We start from the raw sequence: 14,548 nt of genomic DNA on the forward strand, positions 1-14,548 counted from the left end.
TTCATTTGTACTCTCCTGCTGTGTGGGTACTCTGTCTAATTCCCAAGCTTCTAGCTTTATAATAGTTTCACAAAATGCTGTTTGAATTTTTATAAGCTAGTTTTCATTATCATTAGTTGAATGTTCCAAAGCTTTATACTGCCCAATATGGTTCTATTTTGACTCATGTTTGTATGCATTGATAATGTCTTTGTGCTGTAATATTAGTGTTAAGAAATCCACTGGAAAAACTTGTTGTATAAGTAACTTGAAATTTATAACGCTATAATTTATTCTGTAATCTTCCCTTTCCCCCCCTAAATTAAATAAAATTATAGATATATTTCAAAATCATTATATAGTTTTCATTTAAAAGTTTGATTCCTTTTCAATGTAGCTGCAAAATTTGTGCAGGTTAAAGATATCCTAATGGGTAATGTGAAATCTAGTAAATTGGAACATTCTGATACTGGTTTGTCACTATCTAAGACCCCTTGCTGCTGTTAGTTCCTGTAGTTCTGCCTCAGACAAAAGGGAAGGATGTGACAGAATGGTATTCTGTCATTTTTTCCATATTGCTTTGCCCTCCTCTATCAAGTAAATTCAGCCGTTATTACCCCTTTACTTGAAGCCTGTTAGAGCATTTTGCAATAGAATGTCCCTCTTGCATTCCTCAAACATGTCTTGCCTTCCCTTGGAGGGGCGTATTTGGAAGAGCAATTAAGCATTGTTGTTTGCAGAAGCAAGAAAGACATCTACTAGTATTCCGTACTTACATGAAGCCCTCCTTCTTATGATCCCAGAATGCTTTGGAAGCATTCATTAAATTTATAGCTCTAACTGAAGCATGTACTTTGCACTTGCGTATTATAGTTATGGTGTTGATGAAGCAGAATCCTGCAAAGGAAAAATGAAAATTATTTGTTATGTGCTTTTTAAGAAAAACAAAGTAAGTGGCAAAAATGGAGTGCAGTTATAACAGTTCTTAATATCTTTCTGTAGTTTAAAATTCATAGGCATTTGGAAGAAGGAATCACGTTTTGCCTTAATTATTTGCCATTGAGGAACTAGTTGCTTGAAAATTTATTGCTGCTCAGTATAGTCATTTAAAACTTTTATTTGAAATACATGCCATTCAAGAAAAATTCGAATTAAATCACTGTTTTCCTCAGTGAATATAGACTAGATGTAGCTATCTATTTAATTTAGCTTTTCCACTCCATATTTAGTGGGGTTATTAAAACATAAGTGATCCTTAAACTGGGATACAAAATACATTCTTAAACACTCAGGATTTTTTTACAATTTTTTAAATAATTTAAATTATTGCTTAAATATTTATCAAGTTTGTATATTCTAAATCTTGAAAAAAAAAGACGTGTAGTTTGAAAAAAAACAAACCAACAAACTTCTAAGCACTTGTCAGAAATGTTTTGAAACAATAATCTAAATTCTTAGAGGTCTTGTCATTTCCCTATCACTTTTCAAAACTGAAGATGGTAGCTCTAAAAAGCATACAAAAAGTTCCTGTGTCAGATGGGAAGAATAGATAGGATTGCGAAATCTGTTGCAGTTTGGGTATGAGTTTTATTCATGAATGCTGCAACTTAGCAGAGAAATTATTTTATCAATCACTGTATACTGCGCATCTGAAAAACTAATGGAAAAAGAAGAAATACATTGTCTGGATGAACCTCCTTCAACTCTGCTTAGTAACTATCAAGAGTTACTGTTTTATTCTATGACTGTAGCATAAATTCTGTTGTGCAGGAATTCCTGTATATCTTGATGCTGAATATCTATTACTGTTCAAAAATGGTGGTGGGGTTTTCTTCATGTTTTCAGAACATTAAGGTTGCTTTGCCTTAAAATCTATGCTATAAACCTCAGTTCAATGAGGTCAAGAAGAGTTTTGTTATTTTTCACTGCAGCAAACATTTCACTTTCTGATCTTCATTTAAATATCTGAACAACAGGGAACCCTCGAGTTTGTATCTGGCAATAGGCACTGTGTAGTTTAGTCTGATGTAAAGTGTTCTGTTCAGACTAGATCTTCAATGGTCTGTTTTTCATAAAGTACAAAAGATTGTAAGTATTTCTGTAAATCAGCCTGGAAATGTGAGATTTATTTTTTTGCTCTAGTTCTGGATTCAGTACATGCTCACTAATCTAAAAAGCCCTGCATGAGCCTGAGCCTAATTAATTCAGTGATCTGCAAACTCCATGAGTCTTATCATGGCAACAGCAACAGACAATGCTTCTTAAATTTACATCCTCTAGAGTGCACTTAATAGGATCAGAGCAGTCACAGAAAAGAATACTGAGTTATGGAATTTGTTTCTACCAGTAATCGAATTGAGTATCATTCTTTCCATTTGCAGACACCTGCAGTCAGAAAAAGAATATTTTCTTATTGAGCATTAGATTTGTCCTGAAATGTGTACAAAATGATCATACCAATAAGACAACCTCAAGGAGGAAGTACTGTAGTTTTACTGCTGTGATGACTGTGGTTTTGCACAAGACAGTTTATGTAAATAGATCCAGGAAGAATGAAAGGCATTTTCGAAACACATGTGGAAGTATATATTACAGCAATCTGAGTACCTTGAGATAAAGTGAAAAACCCAGGGGACTTTGTCAGCTATTTTGTGATTAAATTTAATTTTTGTTTCAGTCCTTCTAATTAATTCTTAAGCTTTAGTTCATAAGAAGAAAGCAAGTTATGCTTTTGATTTGTTTTTCCAGTGTTAGCTGAAAAGGACTAGGACTGCATCCAAATTCTTAAAGTACCAATGAACAAATATATGTTTTTCTCTTAGAATCTACTCACTAAAAGTGCAGATGGCACCACCAATAAATGACTGTCATGGACCAAGATCTTTTCTATGCAAATGACTAATGCATCACTATAATTCTGTCAGAGCAACAGAAAGAGGCTGCCAAAAAAAAAAAAATACCATAATCAGCAAGTGTTCCTGATTGTTCACTGTTTGTAGCACATATGGATCCTCTGAAATACAGAACACCTACCTAAAAGAAATACTCAAATCATTATGCATCATGAACTTTTGCATGTGTTTAGAATGTTTTAAGGAAACTATTTGGTCTACAATAAACAGACATATTTTCCCAGTGTCATTACTGCAATAGCTGTGTTAAAAAAAGAAACAAACAAACAAAAAAAAAACCAAACAAAAAAATAAACAACACATTAGAATCCATGCTTTAATTTACAAAGAAATAATCAGGACAGAGTTTGAAATTGAGCTGTCTCAAGCTTTTCTCATAGGCTACTTGAAATGTATCTACAGTGTGAAAAGTAGAAATGTAATAAACATTTGAGCAACAGGAAGAGAGAAGGAGATAATCACCCCATATAGATGACCTCTAAAGGTCTAATGTCCAGGGTGAGACATCACTACATGTCTATATGGTATTTAAAAGTATATTTTGCATAAACCCTAATAGTTTAACAGAAAATTATGAGGTATCAAATACTGCATGTTGAGCATGTTGACAATTCAAAGGGAAATAAATCCACAGAATTTTTGAAAGAAGTCAAAAATCCAGAAGCCACAAGAACATGGGACTTGAGAGAGGAATACACCACTGGGAAAATTCACGTGCTTCAGCAGTTCCGTTTACTGTACATTAAGCCACCTCAGTAACAAAGGTTATTTCCCCATTGACCATGTTATAGTTTGAGTCATCAGAAGATATCTGTCATTCAAAATTTTGCAGAAAGACAGGCATCCAAAATGGAAGAGATTTTGAAGCTAGATGAAGTCATGCCATCTTTTCACACCATTTCCAATAGCATTATTCCAGAGAAACTGTTGTACTTTTCACTGAGTAAAACACTGACTGGATGGTTGGACTCAAAGAGTTGTAGTGAATGGGAGTTAAATCCAGTTGGTGGTGGGTCACAAGTGGTGTTCCCCAGGGCTTGTCATTGAGGACAGCTCTGTTTAATAACTCTATCCATGCTCCAGGCTAGGAGGTCAAGTGCACACTCAGTAAATTTTCAGACAGCTCTGAGTTGGATGACAGTATTGATCTGCTTCAGGGTAGAAAGTCGGCACAGAGGGATCTGGACAGCCTGGATCAAAGGGCTGAGGCCGTTTGTAGGCGGTCCAGCAAAGGAGGTTGTAGCGAGGAGGTGTTGGTCTCTTCTCCCAAGCATCAAATGGTAGGGCAAGAGGAAATGTTGTGCCATGGGAGGTTTAGATTGGATGCTAGGAAAAATTCTTCACAGAAAGGGTTCTCAAGCTCTGGAACAGGCTGCCCAGGGAAGTAGCTCAGTCACCATCTCTGGAAACATTTAAAAGAGATGCAGACGTGATGCTTAAGGACATGGTTTAATAGTAGTCTTGGCAGTGCAAGATTAATGTTTGGACTGGATAACCTTAAATGTCTTTTTCAACCTAAACTATTCTGTGATTCTATCTTTAATTAAAGATTTGAAGTCATAAGGAAGTTTCTTGTTCCAGTTGCGATCATGTTCAGTGGCATTTATGTCTTGTTTGAGTACGTCTAGTTCTTCTTTCATTCACTGAATCATGTAGTATTTTCTTTTGTTTGAGTAACAAATCTCCTATATTTTTTCATATTACATATTCCTTTACTCTCAACAAATCTCTTTCTAATCTGCTTTCAGACAAATATACCAGATACAGCAGCTTAAATCTGGATGGAGAATGCTTCTGTATCTCAACCTGTTCTGCTGTGTGAATTCTTTCCTTCAATTAATTTATAACTCATCCCCCTGAAAACAGTGTTCCACTCATGCCTTCATTATTGCTGTGTAATGAAATTGTCTTCCTATTCATCTCAGTTAATGTTACTCAATGTAAGGGTGAGTATCTATTTTGAGCTGGTCAGGGTTCCCTCTGTAATTAAAGGAAAAGGAAAAGCAATTCTGCAGTGTCAATCATCCTATTTTAAGCAGGATGACTCACTCTCTGGAATATTTGTATCTCTCCCTTAACTATACAGGGAGCCCAGACTGCTGGTTAGATTAGATTTCTGTCTTTCATGCAGCTACAATAAGTGAAAAGATTCCCGAGTACATGGTGAGTTGTTTCCATTCCTTCACATGAGACCTGATTTCATTAAATGAATTAAATTCTATAGGCAAAACAGATGGGAAAAGGCCTGCTTTGCAAATCTTTTTGAGATTTCAGCTCTAACCACTTTGCAGCTTCAGATCTTAAGTAGTTGTCCATACTCCCACCAGTTTTCCTTTAGGAAGCTGAAGCACTTGAGAACACACACACATGCAGGTAGACAGTTTTGTGAACCTATTTCTTTAAGGAACAACACAAAATAATATTTCAAATCCTTCACGATATAGATTTCGCTATTAATTTTTTCATAGCTTAGGTTGTCACCAGGAAAATAGAGAGAATATTTTTCCTGTTTGTTGCATTTGTTTGCTAATTGTAATCTTTCACTTAGTTTATAATCTGTTTTGAACGAGGGCCATGTCTCTGCTCTGTTCCTGTGGCACCTTAAGGTCGTGGTTTGTAGATAACATTACAATGTAAGGAGTTTGTACTCTTTGACTATTTGGACCTTTAAATCTGATTCTTGCAAAGTCTAACGCGACAGAGCTCTGATGTGTTTCGGCATCCCCGAGTTTACTGCAATGCAAATAAAAATAGCAAAAAGGAAGTTTCTTTAGAAGCTAAAAGAGGCTTATGTACCTGCATCAACAGTGCTGCCGTGTGACCTGCTTACCCAAATTTGTCAGCGGTATTCCCCTCTACATACAAGTGTGCGGGTGTGTGTTTCTATTATTATAACTGCTGGGGTGCGTGAATGTCAGATTCTTACAGTGCATTACCAAAACCACTATCTAAATGAGTTATAATCTGGCTATGATTTGCACTCAAACACTTTAGCTCTTTCCTCTTTCACCAAATTTCAGCAGTAGATCTGCACCTGTACATAGTTAATCTCTACACTAATCTATGAACTTTTGCATGTGTTTAGAATGCTTTAAGGAAACTATTTGGTCTACAATAAACAGACATATTTTCCCAGTGTCATTACTGCAATAACTGTGTTAAAAAAAAGAAACAAACAAACAAAAAAACAAACAAAAAAATAAACAACACATCAGAATCCATGCTTTAATTTACAAAGAAATAATCAGGACAGAGTTTGAAGCTGAGTTGTCTCAAGCTTTTCTCATAGGCTACTTGAAATGTATCTACAGTGTGAAAAGTAGAAATGTAATAAACATTTGAGCAACAGGAAGAGAGAAGGAGATAATCACCCCATATAGATGACCTCTAAAGGTCTAATGTCCAGGGTGAGACATCACTACATGTCTATATGGTATTTAAAAGTATATTTTGCATAAACCCTAATAGTTTAACAGAAACTTATGAGGTATCAAATACTGCATGTTGAGCAAACCAATTCAAAGGGAAATAAATCCATAGAATTTTTGAAAGAAGTCAAAAATCCAGAGTTCTGGCAACCAGGTTTAATTGTCCAAGTTCTCAAGCAATCAGGGGTGGGATCAGAGTGGACCTGTAAGTATTCATGACAGATCAAAAAAAGAAAAAAAAAAAGTAAACCCAAAGCATTCCTAGCATAACCAGTGCTGAATGATTTAATTTCTTTAAGAAAAAAATCTGGAAAAATTCCCAGATCATACATCTGTCATGCTAATTTACAGAGGCTGAAGTCTAAGGGAGAAGCACTTGAAGAGGATCAATCTTCCTCTCTCCTTCCTCTGTTCAGCATGATTACTCCCCCCACCCCCCTTCAAATGTTCCCTGGCTACCTGGCAAGCTGAAGCATGAACACCTGTATTCTAGCTAGAATTTGCTGTGTGCTGGTAGGTGCCATTGTCGGTCCATCTGTCCAACAACTTTCTTATGCAGTGTCTAACATCACATGGGTTAGTATTTGTAGTTGGAGTCGGTAACAGAGAAGGAATGGGAGACTACATATTTGTTCTCTGCCACTATCTTGGTTATTCCTTGTAAAGTGTGCTCTGTAGTTTGGTTTATATTTTTATTCTGTTAAAATGCAACTGGGTACTGTAAATGTCAAGTTATCCTCAGTCGTCTTGAAAGAATCGGGTTTTAACTCTAATCCCATTTTCACAGGTTCTACGTCAAATGCAAGCTTTTCATCATTACCTCCAGTTTCTCTGGTCAGAATCAGATACCTAGTTATAGACATTATAGACCCTCCTATTTCACAGAAGCTGCAGAAAGGTTTTCTTTTCATCAATATCCAATCTGTTTGGTGACAATTTAGTATGAAAAGATCTATTCATTTTTCAGTTTGCAGATTTTTTTTTGTTTTCAAACACGATTTTTTTCTTTAGGAAAGCTGTGGTAGTTATTGAGATAGATGGATTAAGTGTCATGATGCTACAAAAATACTCTAATTTCTATTACTAAATAAACTAAAGTTCCATGTTAACACCAAATTAATTACAACTGCATTGATTGACACTTAGATTGGATTTTTGTGTCATTCTGTTGTCAATCTAGTTCATCAGACACAGGAGTAAAATGAGGATGTGTGAGAAGTTCAGAGGTTCAATAGTCAATTTAATCTTCTGATTTTAATAATTCATAATCCGGTTCTTAAGACGGCTTAAACTGTTCAGAACAATTCTTCTTTTTCTTATATTATTACAATTTCTTATATTATGATTGCATAAGTTGCGAAACTAATGTGAGCCAAAGAGCTTTACTTCTAAAAGAATGAGTTGTGTTAGACTCAGAGCTTCAAATTTGACTCACTCAGTAGGCTTTGTAGCATTGTCTGGGTAATACTGGAACAGAAGGATTTTTTTTCAATCTAATTAAGTCACTTAGAAAACTACACTTTCTGTTTTATAAAGCAACTTTGGACAAATCTGGAGACATATCGCTTTTGATGTCTCTAGTTCAAGAGCTGCAGCTTTAAAGGGGAGAAGTTGGCCTTTGTAGAATGATTCGAGAAAACAAAATTATTTTCAAGTGTCTATGCTTGCCATATAAGCAATATGTATATAGCTATAAATACATATATAAACCCCACACACTGAGTGCTGCCAACAGTCACTATGAATGAAATGCAGTGAGAACAAGCAAAGAAAGACTGATTGCTGTCTTATGGTTAACCATTTTGTTACATTCATTTTTTTTAAATTCACAGATGTACACTTTCATGACAAATTCCCTTTAGTGGAACGCATTAAAAGAATTTAGGTATTTAATTCCGACATTGTATTCCCAAAACTCCTGTTCAAATGCCATGAAGTAAAGGAATTTGCGTTTCAGAGATGCTGCAATTCCAACCATAAATTCCCTTTGTACCTGCAGATCTGTTTTGGAGCTTACATCATTTTTAGTAAGATCAATGAGCTTGTTACTTCCTATGCATCTGTTCTGAGAGATTTAAACCACTGGAACACGCCTGCCTAAAGCTGGTGTACTGCATTGGGTTTCACACAAGTCTCTGGCGCGATGCTTTCACCAAACACTCATAGGATCTGCTACAGAAATGGAGTACCTGAGGTTACTTTCACCCTATTTTTTGACCATCCCTTCTGTTTTGAGAAACCATTATCTTGGTGACTGCAATTATATGAAAGTTAACATCAGTGAGAGAATTTCCATTTGTATCAAAAGTGTTTTGAGCGAGTCACTAGACAGAGAGCTGTTGTTTGCGGACAAAGAAGGATTTGTGGGTGATGTGGTGGTTGAAGGCCATCTTGAGCGTAGGAATTATGAAATGATAGAGTTTTTGATTCTTCGAGAAGTAAGGAGGGGGATCAGCAGAACTGCTTGTGGAGGGCAGACCCTGTCCTGTTTAGGAGACTAGTCAACAGAGTCAGTCTTGTGGAAGGCCGAGGAGTCCAGGATGGCTGGATATTTTTCAAGAAGGAAGAAGGAAATCTTAAGAGTACGGGAGCGGACCATTCCCATGTGCCAAAAGACAACCTGATGGGGAGTAAGACCAGCCTGGCTGAACAGAGAGCTGTGGCTGGGACTCAGGAAAATGTAGGCTTATGAGCTTTGGAAGAAGGGACAGGAAACTTAGGAGGACAACAAGGATGTTGTGAGGTTATGCAGGGAGAAAATTAGAAGGGCTAAAGCCCAAGCTAAACATCATCTGCTTACTGCTGTAAAAAACCAAAAATATTTCTATAAGTATATTGGCAGCAAAAGGTGGGCTAAGGAGGATCTTCATCTTTTATCTGATGAAGGGAAAAATTGATAAAAGATGAAGAAAAGGTTGAGGTATTTAATGCCTTCTTTGCCTCAGTCCTTAATAGTAAGAGGGGTTGTTCTAGGGGTACCTAGCCCCCATAATCCAAGAGGGAAATAGCAACCTGCTACACCACTTAGGCATGCCTACGGGTCTGGATGGGATCCAGCCAAGGGTCCTGAGGGAGCTGGCAGAAGTGCTCGTTAAGTCACTTTACATCATTTATCAGCAGTCCTGGCTAACCTGCTGACTGGAGGTCAGCAACTGTGACACCCATCTACAAGAAGGACAAGAAGGAGAATGTGGGGAACTACAGACCTGTCAGCCAGACCTTGATGCTAGGGAAAGTTATGGAGCAGACCACCTTGATTTCATCCCAGAGCACATACAGGACAACCAGGTGATCTGGCCCAGTGACCATGGGTTTATGAAAGGCAGGTCCTGCTTGACCATCCTGTTCTGCTTTTATGACAAGGTGACCTGCTTAGCGGATGAGGGAAAATCTGTGGATGTTGTCTACCTAGATTTTAGTAAATCCTTTGGCATCTTTTTCCACAGCATTCTAATGGAGAAACTGGCTGCTCATTGGACAGGCATACTCTTCACTGGGTAAAAAAACTGGCTGGCTGGGCCCAAAGAGTTGTGATCAATGGAGTTAAATCCAGTTAGAGACCAGTCACAAGTGATGTTTCTCAGGGCTCAGTATCTGAGCCAGTTCTGTTTAATACCGTTATTAATGATCGAGATGAGGGGATTGAATGCACCCTCAGTAAGTTTGCAGAAACACCTGGTTAGGCAGGAGTGTCAAACTGGTTGAGGGCTGGAAGGCTCTACAGATTGATCTGGACAGGCTGGATCAATAGGTTGGGGCCAGCTGAATGAGGTTCAATTCAACCTAAATTGTTCTATGGTTCATTCATTCTATGGTTTTATGTGCCATTTCAACACAGCCAATGTTTTTGTTTACCTTCTACTTACGAAGAATTTCTACCTACAAGATAACAGTGTATTGAAGGTTTAGGATTATACTTTAGCATCTCTAAAAATGTTGGAAAAAACCTATCATGAAAATCTTCTTGCACTAAAAAAACTTACTCTGAACAGAGTCCTTACTATTTTAATGCTGTTATATAGGTATTTTAATAGAACACGTAGCCACAAAAAACCAAACACAAATAATAATACCAAAGGCCCATGTTTTGATTACCAGTAGAATGAGTGAACTGATGTTTGCAACATGCTGCTTTGTATGTAACTTTACTTGGCAACAGAGACAATATTTATAGTAAAGTCTATCACCGCTTATTAATTTTATACATTAGCGTATTTTCCTACTTCAAAAAATGCTATGTTAAAATATGCCGAAACATTTTCTAATAAAACAGGAAAAAGTAATCTAACAAGTTATTAATTGTATTTCATTGTTTAAATATTAAAACATGGTAAGCCATTGAATGAAGCAATGTAAATATACGGACAAAATCTATCTTAATTGTTGTGAGCATTTATAGAGCCTTAATGAAGCCTCAGGGGAACAATTTCCCACCTTGCTTATTTAAAATTGCTAAAAAAAATCTAAACCACAGTTTTCAAGTAATTTACATAAAAACAGAAGACTGAGCAATTAATTTGTGATATACATATTTTTCCATTACTGATTACAAAATATCCTTCTTATAGGGAAACTTGTGTTTGATGCATTTTAAACATGTTTGGAGATATAATGTTCCTTTCTTTCTAAATGTATAGTAGGAAAATATTTGTTTCCAAATATTATCAATTAGCTTTCAAGTATTGGACAGGGAATTGAGTTTTCCTTGAAGGGAATACATTAAGCACAGGAATTGTATATACTAATAATTTACTCAAACCAGAAGATTTAAAACAGCTGAAATATATTTCCTCATAATCAATTGTTCAATTAGAATGTAGAATAGTTATACAGCAGCAGAGGCTATTCACAGGAAAAATATTAGGGTTAAATTCTGAGACATCTTCTACACAAAAGTTGAATCAATTCTGTTTTGAGGAGTTATTCCTTCCATTCTTTCATTAGAGAACTGGCAGTTTTTCTGATATTAGCTGCGCACCAAGTACCTAATGGGTATTTCCACTGGACAATAACAGTAAATTCCAGATATGCAAAATAAACAAGATTCGTAAGTACTGCAGGTTACAGGGGACGCCCAAATCATTCTGTCCATAACTTTCACTTGAGTGTTTGAGTTGTATTCTCTATGGAATCTACGCAGGCTTTCCAGGCAATAACCAACCTTATAACACGGCAGGATTTTCTTTTAATTTTAGAAGCTTCCTAAGGCTCCATTTTCCCACAAGGCCACTCAGGTCATTTGAGAAGATAAAAGTTTAGTTGTTGATGAAAAGGAGATAGGTTCTTGCAGCTGGAGTAGAAGTGGAAAACCCAAAAATGGTTAACTGCTTTGGAGGAGATTCTTGGACAGACTGATCTGTCACCGGTGCTATGCAAAGATCTTGCTGTAATTGAGTCCTACCCCAGAGAATAGTGACCTCTAACTAATATTGGTAAGTTTCTTACTATTTCTTCATGTTTTCAAGATTGAACTTGTCCATTTTTCTCTCCTCATTGAAAATCCATCGTTGTAAATTCTACTTACGATATCAAAGTCTGGTAGCAGCATGGATACCAGTAGAAAACAAAGATAATGTCCCTAAGATACACATTCAGAGTTTGTAAGGACTTCTGCCCTATGGGTCCCTATGAAGATGCAAATCTTCTTTGAGAACTAAGACCTTAGTAAACGATGTTGCTGATGAAGTACAGGCTGGAATAACATTCCACTTATTTTTCTGTGTTCTCTTTGGTGCTGACAAAAGGGAAAAATAGTAGAGATTTGTATTACAAAATAGGAAGAGCTGACTGAAAACACAAGCAAAATTTCATTTTCCTTTCATTTACCACTTTGCTACTATTTTAGCTTAACTAGTCTAATATAACTAGTCTTGTATTCGTGCACCCAATAACCAGACAAACACTATTTCAATTTAGTAAATAATTGGCTTTAAAAATCTTATATGAGGCTTTATAAATCCCTCACTTCTTCATAAAACTATTTCTAAAGTTCTGAAGGAAATATAAATATATTTGAATAATTAAAAGTTACTTTTAATCTTCTTTGTTGTTCTCATAGCAATTTTCCCAAGCTGAAACTGGCTTGATTTTATTAATTGATAAACTTCACTCTTTATAAATTCTTTGTAATCTGCAACATAACCAGAATGCGGTATTGTAAACAGACATGTTATTTCTTATTGCTAGATGAGAAAATATATAGTTTAATTATGTAAATTATAGATAGATTTACATATATTTGTTCAAGTTCTTAATTTTTACATTATTTCTATTAGAAAAGTGATGAATTTAATGATTATCTTTTAGTCTGGATTTGAGTGAAGTTAATTTTGCACAGAAATTTGAAAACATTTTAATGCAAAAATTAGAGAAATTTAAAGTTTCTCTAATTTAAACTTAACTTTGTAATTTAATTAACTTTCTTTAACTTAGAAAGTTAAAGTTTATTGTTTTAACACAACTAATAGCTATGTTGGATAAATAAGAAAATTCTTCAAGAAAGCATGATTTGTGGGTAGAAGAATTCTACTCACTTCTAGTAAAAGCGAAGTAAGCAAAATAGTCACCATTATGTTTTCTGGCAGTACCCTATCATAGATAATTGCTTACTTCTTACCTTGAGTACTTTCTGAACTGGTTTGTTTAACAAAATAAGAATTGTTAATGATTAGTGAAATTCATTGATAGTTTTTCTTTACAGATTTTAGAATAAATATATCTCAACTCTCATAAATAATTTATTTACCTTTCAGTTTCTCATCTTGAGTGAATTAGAGATTGAAGAAAACTGAACTGTACCATTCCCCTTTGTAGTCATAGAAGAAGCTGCCTTGTTATTTCAACAAACAATAGTTTCAGGTGCCTATTCTCTCCATCCAATGATTTATCTTTTTAAAAAAATGTTGGCAGCTAATTTATACCTAATTTATTTAAAAGTTTTCCATATAAGAAATGGGGATATAGGGGATAGATTTTGTGACTGTGTAAATAACAAAGAACAGTGGCAGTAATACGAAAGTTGTGCCAGGTCTTGTTCAACAAAGGAGTTCCACATGCTTATAAAGTCAGATTATCAATCATTTTTCTATTATCTGAATGCTGTATAAAAATGAGTTTATATTCAAGGTTCTTAGCCATGTACTAAGCTGCATTTTTCTCTGAGATGCTGAAGGTTCCCTTGATGTATTCAAAGCTAATGACATTTAAGAAAGCTGATATATTGCAGCTCTCAAAAGGATTAAAATAAATCTTTTGTTTTTGTCAAGAACCTAAGTGTAGATAGCATGTGCCAGAATGGAATGTCTCCTCTTTTTCACTTAGCTCTTTTTGCCTTGTAGTGAAAACTCGTGCATTTGGAGCTCAGGCTCTCATAAAACCTGTAGCAGCTGCATTTCTGAGCTGGTGATTCTCCACTAACATTTTCATGGGCGTTGAGGATGGAGAGTAATGACACCTATTAAGAGTTATGGATCTAAATGCAGCACTTTGGCTTTGCTGATGACTAGTGAATGCTTTTCAACTTTTGATTCTGTTTTGATCCAGGTAGAGAACATCTAAACACTCTTGTTTTCATTCAAAAATTAGTAACAGTTGAATATCCTCAATCTCTCTTAGCCAGTTTTTAGTGTGAAAAAGTATCATTAGTAAGCAAAACCAACTAATCTTAGAAACTTAATTAGGAAGCAATTGCCCCTAGCTAGCCTAACAATATCTCCCTGAACATTTCAACGCTGAAATGTGCTTCCTATGAAGCAGAACTTTATGAGCTCTCTACCTGTTTTTTTAATGGGTTTTGTTTGTTTGGTCACAGTTCTCCATGCCCCTTTCTAATTTCTGTTGTTATTTGCTCAGGTATATTTATGTGTGCTTTCATTTCTGGGGTCTATACACAGAAAGTGAAGAAAAGCTAACTAGAGACATGAAGCTTACGATCATCTTCCAAAATAGATCAGCGTAAATCAACAGTATGCACTTGGAAAAGTTCTGCTGTCTTTTTTAGTACTAAAGGCCAGTTTTCTTCCCATCTTGTTAGGAAAATGACTCAACTACTGTGTTTCTAATGATGCAATTACTTACTTTGAGTCTTTCAGGTAAACTTCGGGCCTGAAATGTGGGTCAAGGTTTATCCCATCTAACACGAGGTTACAGGTCATAGGGAATAACTTGGACCGTCTAATGCTAAAAGGAGAGAGAGGTACCTGCAAGTCTCATCAACTCACTGAAAACTGC

This window comes from Cuculus canorus, chromosome 5 (genome assembly GCF_017976375.1).
Source record: "Cuculus canorus isolate bCucCan1 chromosome 5, bCucCan1.pri, whole genome shotgun sequence".
Lineage (NCBI taxonomy): Eukaryota > Metazoa > Chordata > Aves > Cuculiformes > Cuculidae > Cuculus > Cuculus canorus.